Here is a 21,253-nt window from a genome sequence, read left to right on the forward strand (position 1 = left end):
CGACTGTCCAACACGAGAACCGGCTGCTCTGAAAGCCCTTCCTGCTCTTCACGTGCGCTTTCTAGCAGATCTACGCACACACAAACGTCGAGCCTCTTCGCTGTCCTACACAGCTAGCACGTACCGTCAACTTGGAACCAGCCGCACAGAAGGAAGGAGCCCTCCAACCGACGACCAGCCGACGATCGCGTCCACACCCCAGCTGGCCGCATTCGAAGCCCTCGCGGCTCTTCTCTCGCTCTTTCCCGCGGGGATCCGTGGGAGGAGGCTCTCTGGCTTCACTGCACAACTCGAACCGCGAAAGCCGCAATGATCTTTGTCCAAGCTGCGCAGAAGAAACAAAGCACTAAAACGGCCAATGTCTAGCTAATCTCCCAAGTGAAAAGGGTCAGCACGGAAAGCTCTTGCTGCTCTTCACTCGCTCTTGGTAACGGCCCAGAAGCATTGCGACTCTTCGCTTCTCTGCAGGATTTGCCCACCAACACTTCACATCAGCTAAAGCCGGCTGCCCGGACGAAAAGAGGCTATGAAAGATCGTAGAAGGCACGATTGTTGCCGCACGAGAAGTGCCTGCTGCGGAGGCTTCTTGCTAGCAGCGCTAAAGGCACACCAACATTGTATCTCTGTGCTTTCCTGAACAGCTTGCGCTGGGACAGTTACAACCGTGTTTTGCAAGCTGTCCGGGTGCTGAGGCACTAAAAGTGCGGATGTCTGGCGACTGTCCAACACGAGAACCGGCTGCTCTGAAAGCCCTTCCTGCTCTTCACGTGCGCTTTCTAGCAGATCTACGCAGACACAAACGTCGAGCCTCTTCGCTGTCCTACACAGCTAGCACGCTGGCAGGTACCGTCAACTTGGAAGCAGCCGCAAAGAAGGAAGGAGCCCTCCAACCGACGACCAGCGGATGATCGCGTCCACACGCGAGCTGGCCGCACTCGAACACCTCGCGGCTCTTCTCTCGCTCTTTCCCGCGGGGATCCGTTGGAGGAGGCTCTCTGGCTTCACTGCACAACTCGAACCGCGAAAGCCGCAATGATCTTTGTCCAAGCTGCGCAGAAGAAACAAAGCACTAAAACGGCTAATGTCTAGCTAATCTCCCAAGTGAAAAGGGTCAGCACGGAAAGCTCTTGCTGCTCTTCACTCGCTCTTCGTAACGGCCCAGAAGCATTGCGACTCTTCGCTTCTCTGCAGGATTTGCCCACCAACACTTCACATCAGCTAAAGCCGGCTGCCCGGAGGAAAAGAGGCTAAGAAAGATCGTAGGAGGCACGATTGTTGCCGCACGAGAAGTGCCTGCTGCGGAGGCTTCTTGCTAGCAGCGCTAAAGGCACACCAACATTGTATCTCTGTGCTTTCCTGAACAGCTTGCGCTGGGACAGTTACAACCGTGTTTTGCACGCTGTCCGGGTGCTGAGGCACTAAAAGTGCGGATGTCTGGCGACTGTCCAACACGAGAACCGGCTGCTCTGAAAGCCCTTCCTGCTCTTCACGTGCGCTTTCTAGCAGATCTACGCACACACAAACGTCGAGCCTCTTCGCTGTCCTACACAGCTAGCACGTACCGTCAACTTGGAACCAGCCGCACAGAAGGAAGGAGCCCTCCAACCGACGACCAGCAGACGATCGCGGCCACACGCGAGCTGGCCGCACTCGAAGCCCTCGCGGCTCTTCTCTCGCTCTTTCCCGCGGGGATCCGTGGGAGGAGGCTCTCTGCCTTCGCTGCACAACTCGAACCGCGAAAGCCGCAATGATCTTTGTCCAAGCTGCGCAGAAGAAACAAAGCACTAAAACGGCCAATGTCTAGCTAATCTCCCAAGTGAAAAGGGTCAGCACGGAAAGCTCTTGCTGCTCTTCACTCGCTCTTGGTAACGGCCCAGAAGCATTGCGACTCTTCGCTTCTCTGCAGGATTTGCCCACCAACACTTCACATCAGCTAAAGCCTGCTGCCCGGAGGAAAAGAGGCTAAGAAAGATCGTAGAAGGCACGATTGTTGCCGCACGAGAAGTGCCTGCTGCGGAGGCTTCTTGCTAGCAGCGCTAAAGGCACACCAACATCGCATCTCTGTGCTTTCCTGAACAGCTTGCGCTGGGACAGTTACAACCGTGTTTTGCAAGCTGTCCGGGTACTGAGGCACTAAAAGTGCGGATGTCTGGCGACTGTCCAACACGAGAACCGGCTGCTCTGAAAGCCCTTCCTGCTCTTCACGTGCGCTTTCTAGCAGATCTACGCACACACAAACGTCGAGCCTCTTCGCTGTCCTACACAGCTAGCACGTACCGTCAACTTGGAACCAGCCGCACAGAAGGAAGGAGCCCTCCAACCGACGACCAGCCGACGATCGCGTCCACACCCCAGCTGGCCGCATTCGAAGCCCTCGCGGCTCTTCTCTCGCCCTTTCCCGCGGGGATCCGTGGGAGGAGGCTCTCTGGCTTCACTGCACAACTCGAACCGCGAAAGCCGCAATGATCTTTGTCCAAGCTGCGCAGAAGAAACAAAGCACTAAAACGGCCAATGTCTAGCTAATCTCCCAAGTGAAAAGGGTCAGCACGGAAAGCTCTTGCTGCTCTTCACTCGCTCTTGGTAACGGCCCAGAAGCATTGCGACTCTTCGCTTCTCTGCAGGATTTGCCCACCAACACTTCACATCAGCTAAAGCCTGCTGCCCGGAGGAAAAGAGGCTAAGAAAGATCGTAGAAGGCACGATTGTTGCCGCACGAGAAGTGCCTGCTGCGGAGGCTTCTTGCTAGCAGCGCTAAAGGCACACCAACATTGTATCTCTGTGCTTTCCTGAACAGCTTGCGCTGGGACAGTTACAACCGTGTTTTGCACGCTGTCCGGGTGCTGAGGCACTAAAAGTGCGGATGTCTGGCGACTGTCCAACACGAGAACCGGCTGCTCTGAAAGCCCTTCCTGCTCTTCACGTGCGCTTTCTAGCAGATCTACGCACACACAAACGTCGAGCCTCTTCGCTGTCCTACACAGCTAGCACGTACCGTCAACTTGGAACCAGCCGCACAGAAGGAAGGAGCCCTCCAACCGACGAACAGCCGACGATCGCGTCCACACGCGAGCTGGCCGCATTCGAAGCCCTCGCGGCTCTTCTCTCGCTCTTTCCCGCGGGGATCCGTGGGAGGAGGCTCTCTGCCTTCGCTGCACAACTCGAACCGCGAAAGCCGCAATGATCTTTGTCCAAGCTGCGCAGAAGAAACAAAGCACTAAAACGGCCAATGTCTAGCTAATCTCCCAAGTGAAAAGGGTCAGCACGGAAAGCTCTTGCTGCTCTTCACTCGCTCTTGGTAACGGCCCAGAAGCATTGCGACTCTTCGCTTCTCTGCAGGATTTGCCCACCAACACTTCACGTCAGCTAAAGCCGGCTGCCCGGACGAAAAGAGGCTAAGAAAGATCGTAGAAGGCACGATTGTTGCCGCACGAGAAGTGCCTGCTGCGGAGGCTTCTTGCTAGCAGCGCTAAAGGCACACCAACATTGTATCTCTGTGCTTTCCTGAACAGCTTGCGCTGGGACAGTTACAACCGTGTTTTGCACGCTGTCCGGGTGCTGAGGCACTAAAAGTGCGGATGTCTGGCGACTGTCCAACACGAGAACCGGCTGCTCTGAAAGCCCTTCCTGCTCTTCACGTGCGCTTTCTAGCAGATCTACGCACACACAAACGTCGAGCCTCTTCGCTGTCCTACACAGCTAGCACGTACCGTCAACTTGGAACCAGCCGCACAGAAGGAAGGAGCCCTCCAACCGACGACCAGCCGACGATCGCGTCCACACCCCAGCTGGTCGCACTCGAAGCCCTCGCGACTCATCTCTCGCTCTTTCCTCAGAGCTCCGGAGATCCGGGCGAGGAGGCTCTCTGCCTTCGCTGCACAACTCGAACCGCGAAAGCCGCAATGATCTTTGTCCAAGCTGCGCAGAAGAAACAAAGCACTAAAACGGCCAATGTCTAGCTAATCTCCCAAGTGAAAAGGGTCAGCACGGAAAGCTCTTGCTGCTCTTCACTCGCTCTTGGTAACGGCCCAGAAGCATTGCGACTCTTCGCTTCTCTGCAGGATTTGCCCACCAACACTTCACATCAGCTAAAGCCGGCTGCCCGGACGAAAAGAGGCTAAGAAAGATCGTAGAAGGCACGATTGTTGCCGCACGAGAAGTGCCTGCTGCGGAGGCTTCTTGCTAGCAGCGCTAAAGGCACACCAACATTGTATCTCTGTGCTTTCCTGAACAGCTTGCGCTGGGACAGTTACAACCGTGTTTTGCACGCTGTCCGGGTGCTGAGGCACTAAAAGTGCGGATGTCTGGCGACTGTCCAACACGAGAACCGGCTGCTCTGAAAGCCCTTCCTGCTCTTCACGTGCGCTTTCTAGCAGATCTACGCACACACAAACGTCGAGCCTCTTCGCTGTCCTACACAGCTAGCACGCTGGCAGGTACCGTCAACTTGGAACCAGCCGCACAGAAGGAAGGAGCCCTCCAACCGACGACCAGCGGATGATCGCGGCCACACGCGAGCTGGTCGCACTCGAAGCCCTCGCGGCTCATCTCTCGCTCTTTCCGCAGAGCGCCGAGATCCGTGCGAGGAGGCTCCCTGCCTTTGCTGCACAACTCGAACCGCGAAAGCCGCAATGATCTTTGTCCAAGCTGCGCAGAAGAAACAAAGCACTAAAACGGCCAATGTCTAGCTAATCTCCCAAGTGAAAAGGGTCAGCACGGAAAGCTCTTGCTGCTCTTCACTCGCTCTTGGTAACGGCCCAGAAGCATTGCGACTCTTCGCTTCTCTGCAGGATTTGCCCACCAACACTTCACATCAGCTAAAGCCGGCTGCCCGGACGAAAAGAGGCTATGAAAGATCGTAGAAGGCACGATTGTTGCCGCACGAGAAGTGCCTGCTGCGGAGGCTTCTTGCTAGCAGCGCTAAAGGCACACCAACATTGTATCTCTGTGCTTTCCTGAACAGCTTGCGCTGGGACAGTTACAACCGTGTTTTGCAAGCTGTCCGGGTACTGAGGCACTAAAAGTGCGGATGTCTGGCGACTGTCCAACACGAGAACCGGCTGCTCTGAAAGCCCTTCCTGCTCTTCACGTGCGCTTTCTAGCAGATCTACGCACACACAAACGTCGAGCTTCTTCGCTGTCCTACACAGCTAGCACGCTGGCAGGTACCGTCAACTTGGAACCAGCCGCACAGAAGGAAGGAGCCCTCCAACCGACGACCAGCAGACGATCGCGGCCACACGCGAGCTGGCCGCACTCGAAGCCCTCGCGGCTCTTCTCTCGCTCTTTCCCGCGGGGATCCGTTGGAGGAGGCTCTCTGGCTTCACTGCACAACTCGAACCGCGAAAGCCGCAATGATCTTTGTCCAAGCTGCGCAGAAGAAACAAAGCACTAAAACGGCTAATGTCTAGCTAATCTCCCAAGTGAAAAGGGTCAGCACGGAAAGCTCTTGCTGCTCTTCACTCGCTCTTGGTAACGGCCCAGAAGCATTGCGACTCTTCGCTTCTCTGCAGGATTTGTCCACCAACACTTCACATCAGCTAAAGCCTGCTGCCCGGAGGAAAAGAGGCTAAGAAAGATCGTAGAAGGCACGATTGTTGCCGCACGAGAAGTGCCTGCTGCGGAGGCTTCTTGCTAGCAGCGCTAAAGGCACACCAACATTGTATCTCTGTGCTTTCCTGAACAGCTTGCGCTGGGACAGTTACAACCGTGTTTTGCACGCTGTCCGGGTGCTGAGGCACTAAAAGTGCGGATGTCTGGCGACTGTCCAACACGAGAACCGGCTGCTCTGAAAGCCCTTCCTGCTCTTCACGTGCGCTTTCTAGCAGATCTACGCACACACAAACGTCGAGCCTCTTCGCTTTCCTACACAGCTAGCACGTACCGTCAACTTGGAAGCAGCCGCACAGAAGGAAGGAGCCCTCCAACCGACGACCAGCCGACGATCGCGTCCACACCCCAGCTGGCCGCATTCGAAGCCCTCGCGGCTCTTCTCTCGCTCTTTCCCGCGGGGATCCGTTGGAGGAGGCTCTCTGGCTTCACTGCACAACTCGAACCGCGAAAGCCGCAATGATCTTTGTCCAAGCTGCGCAGAAGAAACAAAGCACTAAAACGGCCAATGTCTAGCTAATCTCCCAAGTGAAAAGGGTCAGCACGGAAAGCTCTTGCTGCTCTTCACTCGCTCTTGGTAACGGCCCAGAAGCATTGCGACTCTTCGCTTCTCTGCAGGATTTGCCCACCAACACTTCACATCAGCTAAAGCCGGCTGCCCGGACGAAAAGAGGCTATGAAAGATCGTAGAAGGCACGATTGTTGCCGCACGAGAAGTGCCTGCTGCGGAGGCTTCTTGCTAGCAGCGCTAAAGGCACACCAACATTGTATCTCTGTGCTTTCCTGAACAGCTTGCGCTGGGACAGTTACAACCGTGTTTTGCAAGCTGTCCGGGTGCTGAGGCACTAAAAGTGCGGATGTCTGGCGACTGTCCAACACGAGAACCGGCTGCTCTGAAAGCCCTTCCTGCTCTTCACGTGCGCTTTCTAGCAGATCTACGCACACACAAACGTCGAGCCTTTTCGCTGTCCTACACAGCTAGCACGCTGGCAGGTACCGTCAACTTGGAAGCAGCCGCACAGAAGGAAGGAGCCCTCCAACCGACGACCAGCGGATGATCGCGGCCACACGCGAGCTGGTCGCACTCGAAGCCCTCGCGGCTCATCTCTCGCTCTTTCCGCAGAGCTCCGAGATCCGTGCGAGGAGGCTCCCTGCCTTTGCTGCACAACTCGAACCGCGAAAGCCGCAATGATCTTTGTCCAAGCTGCGCAGAAGAAACAAAGCACTAAAACGGCTAATGTCTAGCTAATCTCCCAAGTGAAAAGGGTCAGCACGGAAAGCTCTTGCTGCTCTTCACTCGCTCTTGGTAACGGCCCAGAAGCATTGCGACTCTTCGCTTCTCTGCAGGATTTGTCCACCAACACTTCACATCAGCTAAAGCCTGCTGCCCGGAGGAAAAGAGGCTAAGAAAGATCGTAGAAGGCACGATTGTTGCCGCACGAGAAGTGCCTGCTGCGGAGGCTTCTTGCTAGCAGCGCTAAAGGCACACCAACACTGTATCTCTGTGCTTTCCTGAACAGCTTGCGCTGGGACAGTTACAACCGTGTTTTGCACGCTGTCCGGGTGCTGAGGCACTAAAAGTGCGGATGTCTGGCGACTGTCCAACACGAGAACCGGCTGCTCTGAAAGCCCTTCCTGCTCTTCACGTGCGCTTTCTAGCAGATCTACGCACACACAAACGTCGAGCCTCTTCGCTGTCCTACACAGCTAGCACGTACCGTCAACTTGGAACCAGCCGCACAGAAGGAAGGAGCCCTCCAACCGACGAACAGCCGACGATCGCGTCCACACGCGAGCTGGCCTCATTCGAAGCCCTCGCGGCTCTTCTCTCGCTCTTTCCCGCGGGGATCCGTTGGAGGAGGCTCTCTGCCTTCACTGCACAACTCGAACCGCGAAAGCCGCAATGATCTTTGTCCAAGCTGCGCAGAAGAAACAAAGCACTAAAACGGCCAATGTCTAGCTAATCTCCCAAGTGAAAAGGGTCAGCACGGAAAGCTCTTGCTGCTCTTCACTCGCTCTTGGTAACGGCCCAGAAGCATTGCGACTCTTCGCTTCTCTGCAGGATTTGCCCACCAACACTTCACATCAGCTAAAGCCGGCTGCCCGGACGAAAAGAGGCTATGAAAGATCGTAGAAGGCACGATTGTTGCCGCACGAGAAGTGCCTGCTGCGGAGGCTTCTTGCTAGCAGCGCTAAAGGCACACCAACATTGTATCTCTGTGCTTTCCTGAACAGCTTGCGCTGGGACAGTTACAACCGTGTTTTGCAAGCTGTCCGGGTGCTGAGGCACTAAAAGTGCGGATGTCTGGCGACTGTCCAACACGAGAACCGGCTGCTCTGAAAGCCCTTCCTGCTCTTCACGTGCGCTTTCTAGCAGATCTACGCACACACAAACGTCGAGCCTTTTCGCTGTCCTACACAGCTAGCACGCTGGCAGGTACCGTCAACTTGGAAGCAGCCGCACAGAAGGAAGGAGCCCTCCAACCGACGACCAGCGGATGATCGCGGCCACACGCGAGCTGGTCGCACTCGAAGCCCTCGCGGCTCATCTCTCGCTCTTTCCGCAGAGCTCCGAGATCCGTGCGAGGAGGCTCCCTGCCTTTGCTGCACAACTCGAACCGCGAAAGCCGCAATGATCTTTGTCCAAGCTGCGCAGAAGAAACAAAGCACTAAAACGGCTAATGTCTAGCTAATCTCCCAAGTGAAAAGGGTCAGCACGGAAAGCTCTTGCTGCTCTTCACTCGCTCTTGGTAACGGCCCAGAAGCATTGCGACTCTTCGCTTCTCTGCAGGATTTGTCCACCAACACTTCACATCAGCTAAAGCCTGCTGCCCGGAGGAAAAGAGGCTAAGAAAGATCGTAGAAGGCACGATTGTTGCCGCACGAGAAGTGCCTGCTGCGGAGGCTTCTTGCTAGCAGCGCTAAAGGCACACCAACATTGTATCTCTGTGCTTTCCTGAACAGCTTGCGCTGGGACAGTTACAACCGTGTTTTGCACGCTGTCCGGGTGCTGAGGCACTAAAAGTGCGGATGTCTGGCGACTGTCCAACACGAGAACCGGCTGCTCTGAAAGCCCTTCCTGCTCTTCACGTGCGCTTTCTAGCAGATCTACGCACACACAAACGTCGAGCCTCTTCGCTGTCCTACACAGCTAGCACGTACCGTCAACTTGGAACCAGCCGCACAGAAGGAAGGAGCCCTCCAACCGACGAACAGCCGACGATCGCGTCCACACGCGAGCTGGCCGCATTCGAAGCCCTCGCGGCTCTTCTCTCGCTCTTTCCCGCGGGGATCCGTGGGAGGAGGCTCTCTGCCTTCGCTGCACAACTCGAACCGCGAAAGCCGCAATGATCTTTGTCCAAGCTGCGCAGAAGAAACAAAGCACTAAAACGGCCAATGTCTAGCTAATCTCCCAAGTGAAAAGGGTCAGCACGGAAAGCTCTTGCTGCTCTTCACTCGCTCTTGGTAACGGCCCAGAAGCATTGCGACTCTTCGCTTCTCTGCAGGATTTGCCCACCAACACTTCACGTCAGCTAAAGCCGGCTGCCCGGACGAAAAGAGGCTAAGAAAGATCGTAGAAGGCACGATTGTTGCCGCACGAGAAGTGCCTGCTGCGGAGGCTTCTTGCTAGCAGCGCTAAAGGCACACCAACATTGTATCTCTGTGCTTTCCTGAACAGCTTGCGCTGGGACAGTTACAACCGTGTTTTGCACGCTGTCCGGGTGCTGAGGCACTAAAAGTGCGGATGTCTGGCGACTGTCCAACACGAGAACCGGCTGCTCTGAAAGCCCTTCCTGCTCTTCACGTGCGCTTTCTAGCAGATCTACGCACACACAAACGTCGAGCCTCTTCGCTGTCCTACACAGCTAGCACGTACCGTCAACTTGGAACCAGCCGCACAGAAGGAAGGAGCCCTCCAACCGACGACCAGCCGACGATCGCGTCCACACCCCAGCTGGTCGCACTCGAAGCCCTCGCGACTCATCTCTCGCTCTTTCCTCAGAGCTCCGGAGATCCGGGCGAGGAGGCTCTCTGCCTTCGCTGCACAACTCGAACCGCGAAAGCCGCAATGATCTTTGTCCAAGCTGCGCAGAAGAAACAAAGCACTAAAACGGCCAATGTCTAGCTAATCTCCCAAGTGAAAAGGGTCAGCACGGAAAGCTCTTGCTGCTCTTCACTCGCTCTTGGTAACGGCCCAGAAGCATTGCGACTCTTCGCTTCTCTGCAGGATTTGCCCACCAACACTTCACATCAGCTAAAGCCGGCTGCCCGGACGAAAAGAGGCTAAGAAAGATCGTAGAAGGCACGATTGTTGCCGCACGAGAAGTGCCTGCTGCGGAGGCTTCTTGCTAGCAGCGCTAAAGGCACACCAACATTGTATCTCTGTGCTTTCCTGAACAGCTTGCGCTGGGACAGTTACAACCGTGTTTTGCACGCTGTCCGGGTGCTGAGGCACTAAAAGTGCGGATGTCTGGCGACTGTCCAACACGAGAACCGGCTGCTCTGAAAGCCCTTCCTGCTCTTCACGTGCGCTTTCTAGCAGATCTACGCACACACAAACGTCGAGCCTCTTCGCTGTCCTACACAGCTAGCACGCTGGCAGGTACCGTCAACTTGGAACCAGCCGCACAGAAGGAAGGAGCCCTCCAACCGACGACCAGCGGATGATCGCGGCCACACGCGAGCTGGTCGCACTCGAAGCCCTCGCGGCTCATCTCTCGCTCTTTCCGCAGAGCGCCGAGATCCGTGCGAGGAGGCTCCCTGCCTTTGCTGCACAACTCGAACCGCGAAAGCCGCAATGATCTTTGTCCAAGCTGCGCAGAAGAAACAAAGCACTAAAACGGCCAATGTCTAGCTAATCTCCCAAGTGAAAAGGGTCAGCACGGAAAGCTCTTGCTGCTCTTCACTCGCTCTTGGTAACGGCCCAGAAGCATTGCGACTCTTCGCTTCTCTGCAGGATTTGCCCACCAACACTTCACATCAGCTAAAGCCGGCTGCCCGGACGAAAAGAGGCTATGAAAGATCGTAGAAGGCACGATTGTTGCCGCACGAGAAGTGCCTGCTGCGGAGGCTTCTTGCTAGCAGCGCTAAAGGCACACCAACATTGTATCTCTGTGCTTTCCTGAACAGCTTGCGCTGGGACAGTTACAACCGTGTTTTGCAAGCTGTCCGGGTACTGAGGCACTAAAAGTGCGGATGTCTGGCGACTGTCCAACACGAGAACCGGCTGCTCTGAAAGCCCTTCCTGCTCTTCACGTGCGCTTTCTAGCAGATCTACGCACACACAAACGTCGAGCTTCTTCGCTGTCCTACACAGCTAGCACGCTGGCAGGTACCGTCAACTTGGAACCAGCCGCACAGAAGGAAGGAGCCCTCCAACCGACGACCAGCCGACGATCGCGGCCACACGCGAGCTGGCCGCACTCGAAGCCCTCGCGGCTCTTCTCTCGCTCTTTCCCGCGGGGATCCGTTGGAGGAGGCTCTCTGGCTTCACTGCACAACTCGAACCGCGAAAGCCGCAATGATCTTTGTCCAAGCTGCGCAGAAGAAACAAAGCACTAAAACGGCTAATGTCTAGCTAATCTCCCAAGTGAAAAGGGTCAGCACGGAAAGCTCTTGCTGCTCTTCACTCGCTCTTGGTAACGGCCCAGAAGCATTGCGACTCTTCGCTTCTCTGCAGGATTTGTCCACCAACACTTCACATCAGCTAAAGCCTGCTGCCCGGAGGAAAAGAGGCTAAGAAAGATCGTAGAAGGCACGATTGTTGCCGCACGAGAAGTGCCTGCTGCGGAGGCTTCTTGCTAGCAGCGCTAAAGGCACACCAACATTGTATCTCTGTGCTTTCCTGAACAGCTTGCGCTGGGACAGTTACAACCGTGTTTTGCACGCTGTCCGGGTGCTGAGGCACTAAAAGTGCGGATGTCTGGCGACTGTCCAACACGAGAACCGGCTGCTCTGAAAGCCCTTCCTGCTCTTCACGTGCGCTTTCTAGCAGATCTACGCACACACAAACGTCGAGCCTCTTCGCTGTCCTACACAGCTAGCACGCTGGCAGGTACCGTCAACTTGGAACCAGCCGCACAGAAGGAAGGAGCCCTCCAACCGACGACCAGCGGATGATCGCGGCCACACGCGAGCTGGTCGCACTCGAAGCCCTCGCGGCTCATCTCTCGCTCTTTCCGCAGAGCGCCGAGATCCGTGCGAGGAGGCTCCCTGCCTTTGCTGCACAACTCGAACCGCGAAAGCCGCAATGATCTTTGTCCAAGCTGCGCAGAAGAAACAAAGCACTAAAACGGCCAATGTCTAGCTAATCTCCCAAGTGAAAAGGGTCAGCACGGAAAGCTCTTGCTGCTCTTCACTCGCTCTTGGTAACGGCCCAGAAGCATTGCGACTCTTCGCTTCTCTGCAGGATTTGCCCACCAACACTTCACATCAGCTAAAGCCGGCTGCCCGGACGAAAAGAGGCTATGAAAGATCGTAGAAGGCACGATTGTTGCCGCACGAGAAGTGCCTGCTGCGGAGGCTTCTTGCTAGCAGCGCTAAAGGCACACCAACATTGTATCTCTGTGCTTTCCTGAACAGCTTGCGCTGGGACAGTTACAACCGTGTTTTGCAAGCTGTCCGGGTACTGAGGCACTAAAAGTGCGGATGTCTGGCGACTGTCCAACACGAGAACCGGCTGCTCTGAAAGCCCTTCCTGCTCTTCACGTGCGCTTTCTAGCAGATCTACGCACACACAAACGTCGAGCTTCTTCGCTGTCCTACACAGCTAGCACGCTGGCAGGTACCGTCAACTTGGAACCAGCCGCACAGAAGGAAGGAGCCCTCCAACCGACGACCAGCCGACGATCGCGGCCACACGCGAGCTGGCCGCACTCGAAGCCCTCGCGGCTCTTCTCTCGCTCTTTCCCGCGGGGATCCGTTGGAGGAGGCTCTCTGGCTTCACTGCACAACTCGAACCGCGAAAGCCGCAATGATCTTTGTCCAAGCTGCGCAGAAGAAACAAAGCACTAAAACGGCTAATGTCTAGCTAATCTCCCAAGTGAAAAGGGTCAGCACGGAAAGCTCTTGCTGCTCTTCACTCGCTCTTGGTAACGGCCCAGAAGCATTGCGACTCTTCGCTTCTCTGCAGGATTTGTCCACCAACACTTCACATCAGCTAAAGCCTGCTGCCCGGAGGAAAAGAGGCTAAGAAAGATCGTAGAAGGCACGATTGTTGCCGCACGAGAAGTGCCTGCTGCGGAGGCTTCTTGCTAGCAGCGCTAAAGGCACACCAACACTGTATCTCTGTGCTTTCCTGAACAGCTTGCGCTGGGACAGTTACAACCGTGTTTTGCACGCTGTCCGGGTGCTGAGGCACTAAAAGTGCGGATGTCTGGCGACTGTCCAACACGAGAACCGGCTGCTCTGAAAGCCCTTCCTGCTCTTCACGTGCGCTTTCTAGCAGATCTACGCACACACAAACGTCGAGCCTCTTCGCTTTCCTACACAGCTAGCACGTACCGTCAACTTGGAAGCAGCCGCACAGAAGGAAGGAGCCCTCCAACCGACGACCAGCCGACGATCGCGTCCACACCCCAGCTGGCCGCATTCGAAGCCCTCGCGGCTCTTCTCTCGCTCTTTCCCGCGGGGATCCGTTGGAGGAGGCTCTCTGGCTTCACTGCACAACTCGAACCGCGAAAGCCGCAATGATCTTTGTCCAAGCTGCGCAGAAGAAACAAAGCACTAAAACGGCCAATGTCTAGCTAATCTCCCAAGTGAAAAGGGTCAGCACGGAAAGCTCTTGCTGCTCTTCACTCGCTCTTGGTAACGGCCCAGAAGCATTGCGACTCTTCGCTTCTCTGCAGGATTTGCCCACCAACACTTCACATCAGCTAAAGCCGGCTGCCCGGACGAAAAGAGGCTATGAAAGATCGTAGAAGGCACGATTGTTGCCGCACGAGAAGTGCCTGCTGCGGAGGCTTCTTGCTAGCAGCGCTAAAGGCACACCAACATTGTATCTCTGTGCTTTCCTGAACAGCTTGCGCTGGGACAGTTACAACCGTGTTTTGCAAGCTGTCCGGGTGCTGAGGCACTAAAAGTGCGGATGTCTGGCGACTGTCCAACACGAGAACCGGCTGCTCTGAAAGCCCTTCCTGCTCTTCACGTGCGCTTTCTAGCAGATCTACGCACACACAAACGTCGAGCCTTTTCGCTGTCCTACACAGCTAGCACGCTGGCAGGTACCGTCAACTTGGAAGCAGCCGCACAGAAGGAAGGAGCCCTCCAACCGACGACCAGCGGATGATCGCGGCCACACGCGAGCTGGTCGCACTCGAAGCCCTCGCGGCTCATCTCTCGCTCTTTCCGCAGAGCTCCGAGATCCGTGCGAGGAGGCTCCCTGCCTTTGCTGCACAACTCGAACCGCGAAAGCCGCAATGATCTTTGTCCAAGCTGCGCAGAAGAAACAAAGCACTAAAACGGCTAATGTCTAGCTAATCTCCCAAGTGAAAAGGGTCAGCACGGAAAGCTCTTGCTGCTCTTCACTCGCTCTTGGTAACGGCCCAGAAGCATTGCGACTCTTCGCTTCTCTGCAGGATTTGTCCACCAACACTTCACATCAGCTAAAGCCTGCTGCCCGGAGGAAAAGAGGCTAAGAAAGATCGTAGAAGGCACGATTGTTGCCGCACGAGAAGTGCCTGCTGCGGAGGCTTCTTGCTAGCAGCGCTAAAGGCACACCAACACTGTATCTCTGTGCTTTCCTGAACAGCTTGCGCTGGGACAGTTACAACCGTGTTTTGCACGCTGTCCGGGTGCTGAGGCACTAAAAGTGCGGATGTCTGGCGACTGTCCAACACGAGAACCGGCTGCTCTGAAAGCCCTTCCTGCTCTTCACGTGCGCTTTCTAGCAGATCTACGCACACACAAACGTCGAGCCTCTTCGCTGTCCTACACAGCTAGCACGTACCGTCAACTTGGAACCAGCCGCACAGAAGGAAGGAGCCCTCCAACCGACGAACAGCCGACGATCGCGTCCACACGCGAGCTGGCCTCATTCGAAGCCCTCGCGGCTCTTCTCTCGCTCTTTCCCGCGGGGATCCGTTGGAGGAGGCTCTCTGCCTTCACTGCACAACTCGAACCGCGAAAGCCGCAATGATCTTTGTCCAAGCTGCGCAGAAGAAACAAAGCACTAAAACGGCCAATGTCTAGCTAATCTCCCAAGTGAAAAGGGTCAGCACGGAAAGCTCTTGCTGCTCTTCACTCGCTCTTGGTAACGGCCCAGAAGCATTGCGACTCTTCGCTTCTCTGCAGGATTTGCCCACCAACACTTCACATCAGCTAAAGCCGGCTGCCCGGACGAAAAGAGGCTATGAAAGATCGTAGAAGGCACGATTGTTGCCGCACGAGAAGTGCCTGCTGCGGAGGCTTCTTGCTAGCAGCGCTAAAGGCACACCAACATTGTATCTCTGTGCTTTCCTGAACAGCTTGCGCTGGGACAGTTACAACCGTGTTTTGCAAGCTGTCCGGGTGCTGAGGCACTAAAAGTGCGGATGTCTGGCGACTGTCCAACACGAGAACCGGCTGCTCTGAAAGCCCTTCCTGCTCTTCACGTGCGCTTTCTAGCAGATCTACGCACACACAAACGTCGAGCCTTTTCGCTGTCCTACACAGCTAGCACGCTGGCAGGTACCGTCAACTTGGAAGCAGCCGCACAGAAGGAAGGAGCCCTCCAACCGACGACCAGCGGATGATCGCGGCCACACGCGAGCTGGTCGCACTCGAAGCCCTCGCGGCTCATCTCTCGCTCTTTCCGCAGAGCTCCGAGATCCGTGCGAGGAGGCTCCCTGCCTTTGCTGCACAACTCGAACCGCGAAAGCCGCAATGATCTTTGTCCAAGCTGCGCAGAAGAAACAAAGCACTAAAACGGCTAATGTCTAGCTAATCTCCCAAGTGAAAAGGGTCAGCACGGAAAGCTCTTGCTGCTCTTCACTCGCTCTTGGTAACGGCCCAGAAGCATTGCGACTCTTCGCTTCTCTGCAGGATTTGTCCACCAACACTTCACATCAGCTAAAGCCTGCTGCCCGGAGGAAAAGAGGCTAAGAAAGATCGTAGAAGGCACGATTGTTGCCGCACGAGAAGTGCCTGCTGCGGAGGCTTCTTGCTAGCAGCGCTAAAGGCACACCAACATTGTATCTCTGTGCTTTCCTGAACAGCTTGCGCTGGGACTGTTACAACCGTGTTTTGCACGCTGTCCGGGTGCTGAGGCACTAAAAGTGCGGATGTCTGGCGACTGTCCAACACGAGAACCGGCTGCTCTGAAAGCCCTTCCTGCTCTTCACGTGCGCTTTCTAGCAGATCTACGCACACACAAACGTCGAGCCTCTTCGCTGTCCTACACAGCTAGCACGTACCGTCAACTTGGAACCAGCCGCACAGAAGGAAGGAGCCCTCCAACCGACGACCAGCCGACGATCGAGGCCACACGCGAGCTGGCCGCATTCGAAGCCCTCGCGGATCTTCTCTCGCTCTTTCCCGCGGGGATCCGTTGGAGGAGGCTCTCTGGCTTCACTGCACAACTCGAACCGCGAAAGCCGCAATGATCTTTGTCCAAGCTGCGCAGAAGAAACAAAGCACTAAAACGGCTAATGTCTAGCTAATCTCCCAAGTGAAAAGGGTCAGCACGGAAAGCTCTTGCTGCTCTTCACTCGCTCTTGGTAACGGCCCAGAAGCATTGCGACTCTTCGCTTCTCTGCAGGATTTGCCCACCAACACTTCACATCAGCTAAAGCCGGCTGCCCGGACGAAAAGAGGCTAAGAAAGATCGTAGAAGGCACGATTGTTGCCGCACGAGAAGTGCCTGCTGCGGAGGCTTCTTGCGAGCAGCGCTAAAGGCACACCAACATCGCATCTCTGTGCTTTCCCGAACAGCTTGCGCTGGGACAGTTACAACCGTGTTTTGCAAGCTGTCCTGGTACTGAGGCACTAAAAGTGCGGATGTCTGGCGACTGTCCAACACGAGAACCGGCTGCTCTGAAAGCCCTTCCTGCTCTTCACGTGCGCTTTCTAGCAGATCTACGCACACACAAACGTCGAGCCTTTTCGCTGTCCTACACAGCTAGCACGTACCGTCAACTTGGAACCAGCCGCACAGAAGGAAGGAGCTCTCCAACCGACGAACAGCCGACGATCGCGTCCACACGCGAGCTGGCCGCACTCGAAGCCCTCGCGGCTCTTCTCTCGCTCTTTCCCGCGGGGATCCGTGGGAGGAGGCTCTCTGCCTTCGCTGCACAACACGAACCGCGAAAGCCGCAATGATCTTTGTCCAAGCTGCGCAGAAGAAACAAAGCACTAAAACGGCCAATGTCTAGCTAATCTCCCAAGTGAAAAGGGTCAGCACGGAAAGCTCTTGCTGCTCTTCACTCGCTCTTGGTAACGGCCCAGAAGCATTGCGACTCTTCGCTTCTCTGCAGGATTTGCCCACCAACACTTCACATCAGCTAAAGCCGGCTGCCCGGACGAAAAGAGGCTAAGAAAGATCGTAGAAGGCACGATTGTTGCCGCACGAGAAGTGCCTGCTGCGGAGGCTTCTTGCTAGCAGCGCTAAAGGCACACCAACATTGTATCTCTGTGCTTTCCTGAACAGCTTGCGCTGGGACAGTTACAACCGTGTTTTGCAAGCTGTCCGGGTGCTGAGGCACTAAAAGTGTGGATGTCTGGCGACTGTCCAACACGAGAACCGGCTGCTCTGAAAGCCCTTCCTGCTCTTCACGTGCGCTTTCTAGCAGATCTACGCACAGACAAACGTCGAGCCTCTTCGCTGTCCTACACAGCTAGCACGTACCGTCAACTTGGAAGCAGCCGCACAGAAGGAAGGAGCCCTCCAACCGACGACCAGCCGACGATCGCGTCCACACGCGAGCTGGCCGCACTCGAACACCTCGCGGCTCTTCTCTCGCTCTTTCCCGCGGGGATCCGTGGGAGGAGGCTCTCTGCCTTCGCTGCACAACTCGAACCGCGAAAGCCGCAATGATCTTTGTCCAAGCTGCGCAGAAGAAACAAAGCACTAAAACGGCCAATGTCTAGCTAATCTCCCAAGTGAAAAGGGTCAGCACGGAAAGCTCTTGCTGCTCTTCACTCGCTCTTGGTAACGGCCCAGAAGCATTGCGACTCTTCGCTTCTCTGCAGGATTTGCCCACCAACACTTCACGTCAGCTAAAGCCGGCTGCCCGGAGGAAAAGAGGCTAAGAAAGATCGTAGAAGGCACGATTGTTGCCGCACGAGAAGTGCCTGCTGCGGAGGCTTCTTGCGAGCAGCGCTAAAGGCACACCAACATCGCATCTCTGTGCTTTCCTGAACAGCTTGCGCTGGGACAGTTACAACCGTGTTTTGCAAGCTGTCCGGGTGCTGAGGCACTAAAAGTGCGGATGTCTGGCGACTGTCCAACACGAGAACCGGCTGCTCTGAAAGCCCTTCCTGCTCTTCACGTGCGCTTTCTAGCAGATCTACGCAGACACAAACGTCGAGCCTCTTCGCTGTCCTACACAGCTAGCACGTACCGTCAACTTGGAACCAGCCGCACAGAAGGAAGGAGCCCTCCAACCGACGAACAGCCGACGATCGCGTCCACATGCGAGCTGGCCTCATTCGAAGCCCTCGCGGCTCTTCTCTCGCTCTTTCCCGCGGGGATCCGTGGGAGGAGGCTCCCTGCCTTCGCTGCACAACTCGAACCGCGAAAGCCGCAATGATCTTTGTCCAAGCTGCGCAGAAGAAACAAAGCACTAAAACGGCTAATGTCTAGCTAATCTCCCAAGTGAAAAGGGTCAGCACGGAAAGCTCTTGCTGCTCTTCACTCGCTCTTGGTAACGGCCCAGAAGCATTGCGACTCTTCGCTTCTCTGCAGGATTTGCCCACCAACACTTCACATCAGCTAAAGCCGGCTGCCCGGACGAAAAGAGGCTAAGAAAGATCGTAGAAGGCACGATTGTTGCCGCACGAGAAGTGCCTGCTGCGGAGGCTTCTTGCTAGCAGCGCTAAAGGCACACCAACATTGTATCTCTGTGCTTTCCTGAACAGCTTGCGCTGGGACAGTTACAACCGTGTTTTGCAAGCTGTCCGGGTACTGAGGCACTAAAAGTGCGGATGTCTGGCGACTGTCCAACACGAGAACCGGCTGCTCTGAAAGCCCTTCCTGCTCTTCACGTGCGCTTTCTAGCAGATCTACGCACACACAAACGTCGAGCTTCTTCGCTGTCCTACACAGCTAGCACGCTGGCAGGTACCGTCAACTTGGAACCAGCCGCACAGAAGGAAGGAGCCCTCCAACCGACGACCAGCAGACGATCGCGGCCACACGCGAGCTGGCCGCACTCGAAGCCCTCGCGGCTCTTCTCTCGCTCTTTCCCGCGGGGATCCGTTGGAGGAGGCTCTCTGGCTTCACTGCACAACTCGAACCGCGAAAGCCGCAATGATCTTTGTCCAAGCTGCGCAGAAGAAACAAAGCACTAAAACGGCTAATGTCTAGCTAATCTCCCAAGTGAAAAGGGTCAGCACGGAAAGCTCTTGCTGCTCTTCACTCGCTCTTGGTAACGGCCCAGAAGCATTGCGACTCTTCGCTTCTCTGCAGGATTTGTCCACCAACACTTCACATCAGCTAAAGCCTGCTGCCCGGAGGAAAAGAGGCTAAGAAAGATCGTAGAAGGCACGATTGTTGCCGCACGAGAAGTGCCTGCTGCGGAGGCTTCTTGCTAGCAGCGCTAAAGGCACACCAACATTGTATCTCTGTGCTTTCCTGAACAGCTTGCGCTGGGACAGTTACAACCGTGTTTTGCACGCTGTCCGGGTGCTGAGGCACTAAAAGTGCGGATGTCTGGCGACTGTCCAACACGAGAACCGGCTGCTCTGAAAGCCCTTCCTGCTCTTCACGTGCGCTTTCTAGCAGATCTACGCACACACAAACGTCGAGCCTCTTCGCTGTCCTACACAGCTAGCACGTACCGTCAACTTGGAAGCAGCCGCACAGAAGGAAGGAGCCCTCCAACCGACGACCAGCCGACGATCGCGTCCACACCCCAGCTGGCCGCATTCGAAGCCCTCGCGGCTCTTCTCTCGCTCTTTCCCGCGGGGATCCGTTGGAGGAGGCTCTCTGGCTTCACTGCACAACTCGAACCGCGAAAGCCGCAATGATCTTTGTCCAAGCTGCGCAGAAGAAACAAAGCACTAAAACGGCCAATGTCTAGCTAATCTCCCAAGTGAAAAGGGTCAGCACGGAAAGCTCTTGCTGCTCTTCACTCGCTCTTGGTAACGGCCCAGAAGCATTGCGACTCTTCGCTTCTCTGCAGGATTTGCCCACCAACACTTCACATCAGCTAAAGCCTGCTGCCCGGACGAAAAGAGGCTATGAAAGATCGTAGAAGGCACGATTGTTGCCGCACGAGAAGTGCCTGCTGCGGAGGCTTCTTGCTAGCAGCGCTAAAGGCACACCAACATTGTATCTCTGTGCTTTCCTGAACAGCTTGCGCTGGGACAGTTACAACCGTGTTTTGCAAGCTGTCCGGGTGCTGAGGCACTAAAAGTGCGGATGTCTGGCGACTGTCCAACACGAGAACCGGCTGCTCTGAAAGCCCTTCCTGCTCTTCACGTGCGCTTTCTAGCAGATCTACGCACACACAAACGTCGAGCCTTTTCGCTGTCCTACACAGCTAGCACGCTGGCAGGTACCGTCAACTTGGAAGCAGCCGCACAGAAGGAAGGAGCCCTCCAACCGACGACCAGCGGATGATCGCGGCCACACGCGAGCTGGTCGCACTCGAAGCCCTCGCGGCTCATCTCTCGCTCTTTCCGCAGAGCTCCGAGATCCGTGCGAGGAGGCTCCCTGCCTTTGCTGCACAACTCGAACCGCGAAAGCCGCAATGATCTTTGTCCAAGCTGCGCAGAAGAAACAAAGCACTAAAACGGCTAATGTCTAGCTAATCTCCCAAGTGAAAAGGGTCAGCACGGAAAGCTCTTGCTGCTCTTCACTCGCTCTTGGTAACGGCCCAGAAGCATTGCGACTCTTCGCTTCTCTGCAGGATTTGTCCACCAACACTTCACATCAGCTAAAGCCTGCTGCCCGGAGGAAAAGAGGCTAAGAAAGATCGTAGAAGGCACGATTGTTGCCGCACGAGAAGTGCCTGCTGCGGAGGCTTCTTGCTAGCAGCGCTAAAGGCACACCAACATTGTATCTCTGTGCTTTCCTGAACAGCTTGCGCTGGGACTGTTACAACCGTGTTTTGCACGCTGTCCGGGTGCTGAGGCACTAAAAGTGCGGATGTCTGGCGACTGTCCAACACGAGAACCGGCTGCTCTGAAAGCCCTTCCTGCTCTTCACGTGCGCTTTCTAGCAGATCTACGCACACACAAACGTCGAGCCTCTTCGCTGTCCTACACAGCTAGCACGTACCGTCAACTTGGAACCAGCCGCACAGAAGGAAGGAGCCCTCCAACCGACGACCAGCCGACGATCGAGGCCACACGCGAGCTGGCCGCATTCGAAGCCCTCGCGGATCTTCTCTCGCTCTTTCCCGCGGGGATCCGTTGGAGGAGGCTCTCTGGCTTCACTGCACAACTCGAACCGCGAAAGCCGCAATGATCTTTGTCCAAGCTGCGCAGAAGAAACAAAGCACTAAAA

Source organism: Chlamydotis macqueenii, chromosome 2 (assembly GCF_036417535.1).
Source record: "Chlamydotis macqueenii isolate bChlMac1 chromosome 2, bChlMac1.mat, whole genome shotgun sequence".
In the NCBI taxonomy this organism is placed as follows: domain Eukaryota; kingdom Metazoa; phylum Chordata; class Aves; order Otidiformes; family Otididae; genus Chlamydotis; species Chlamydotis macqueenii.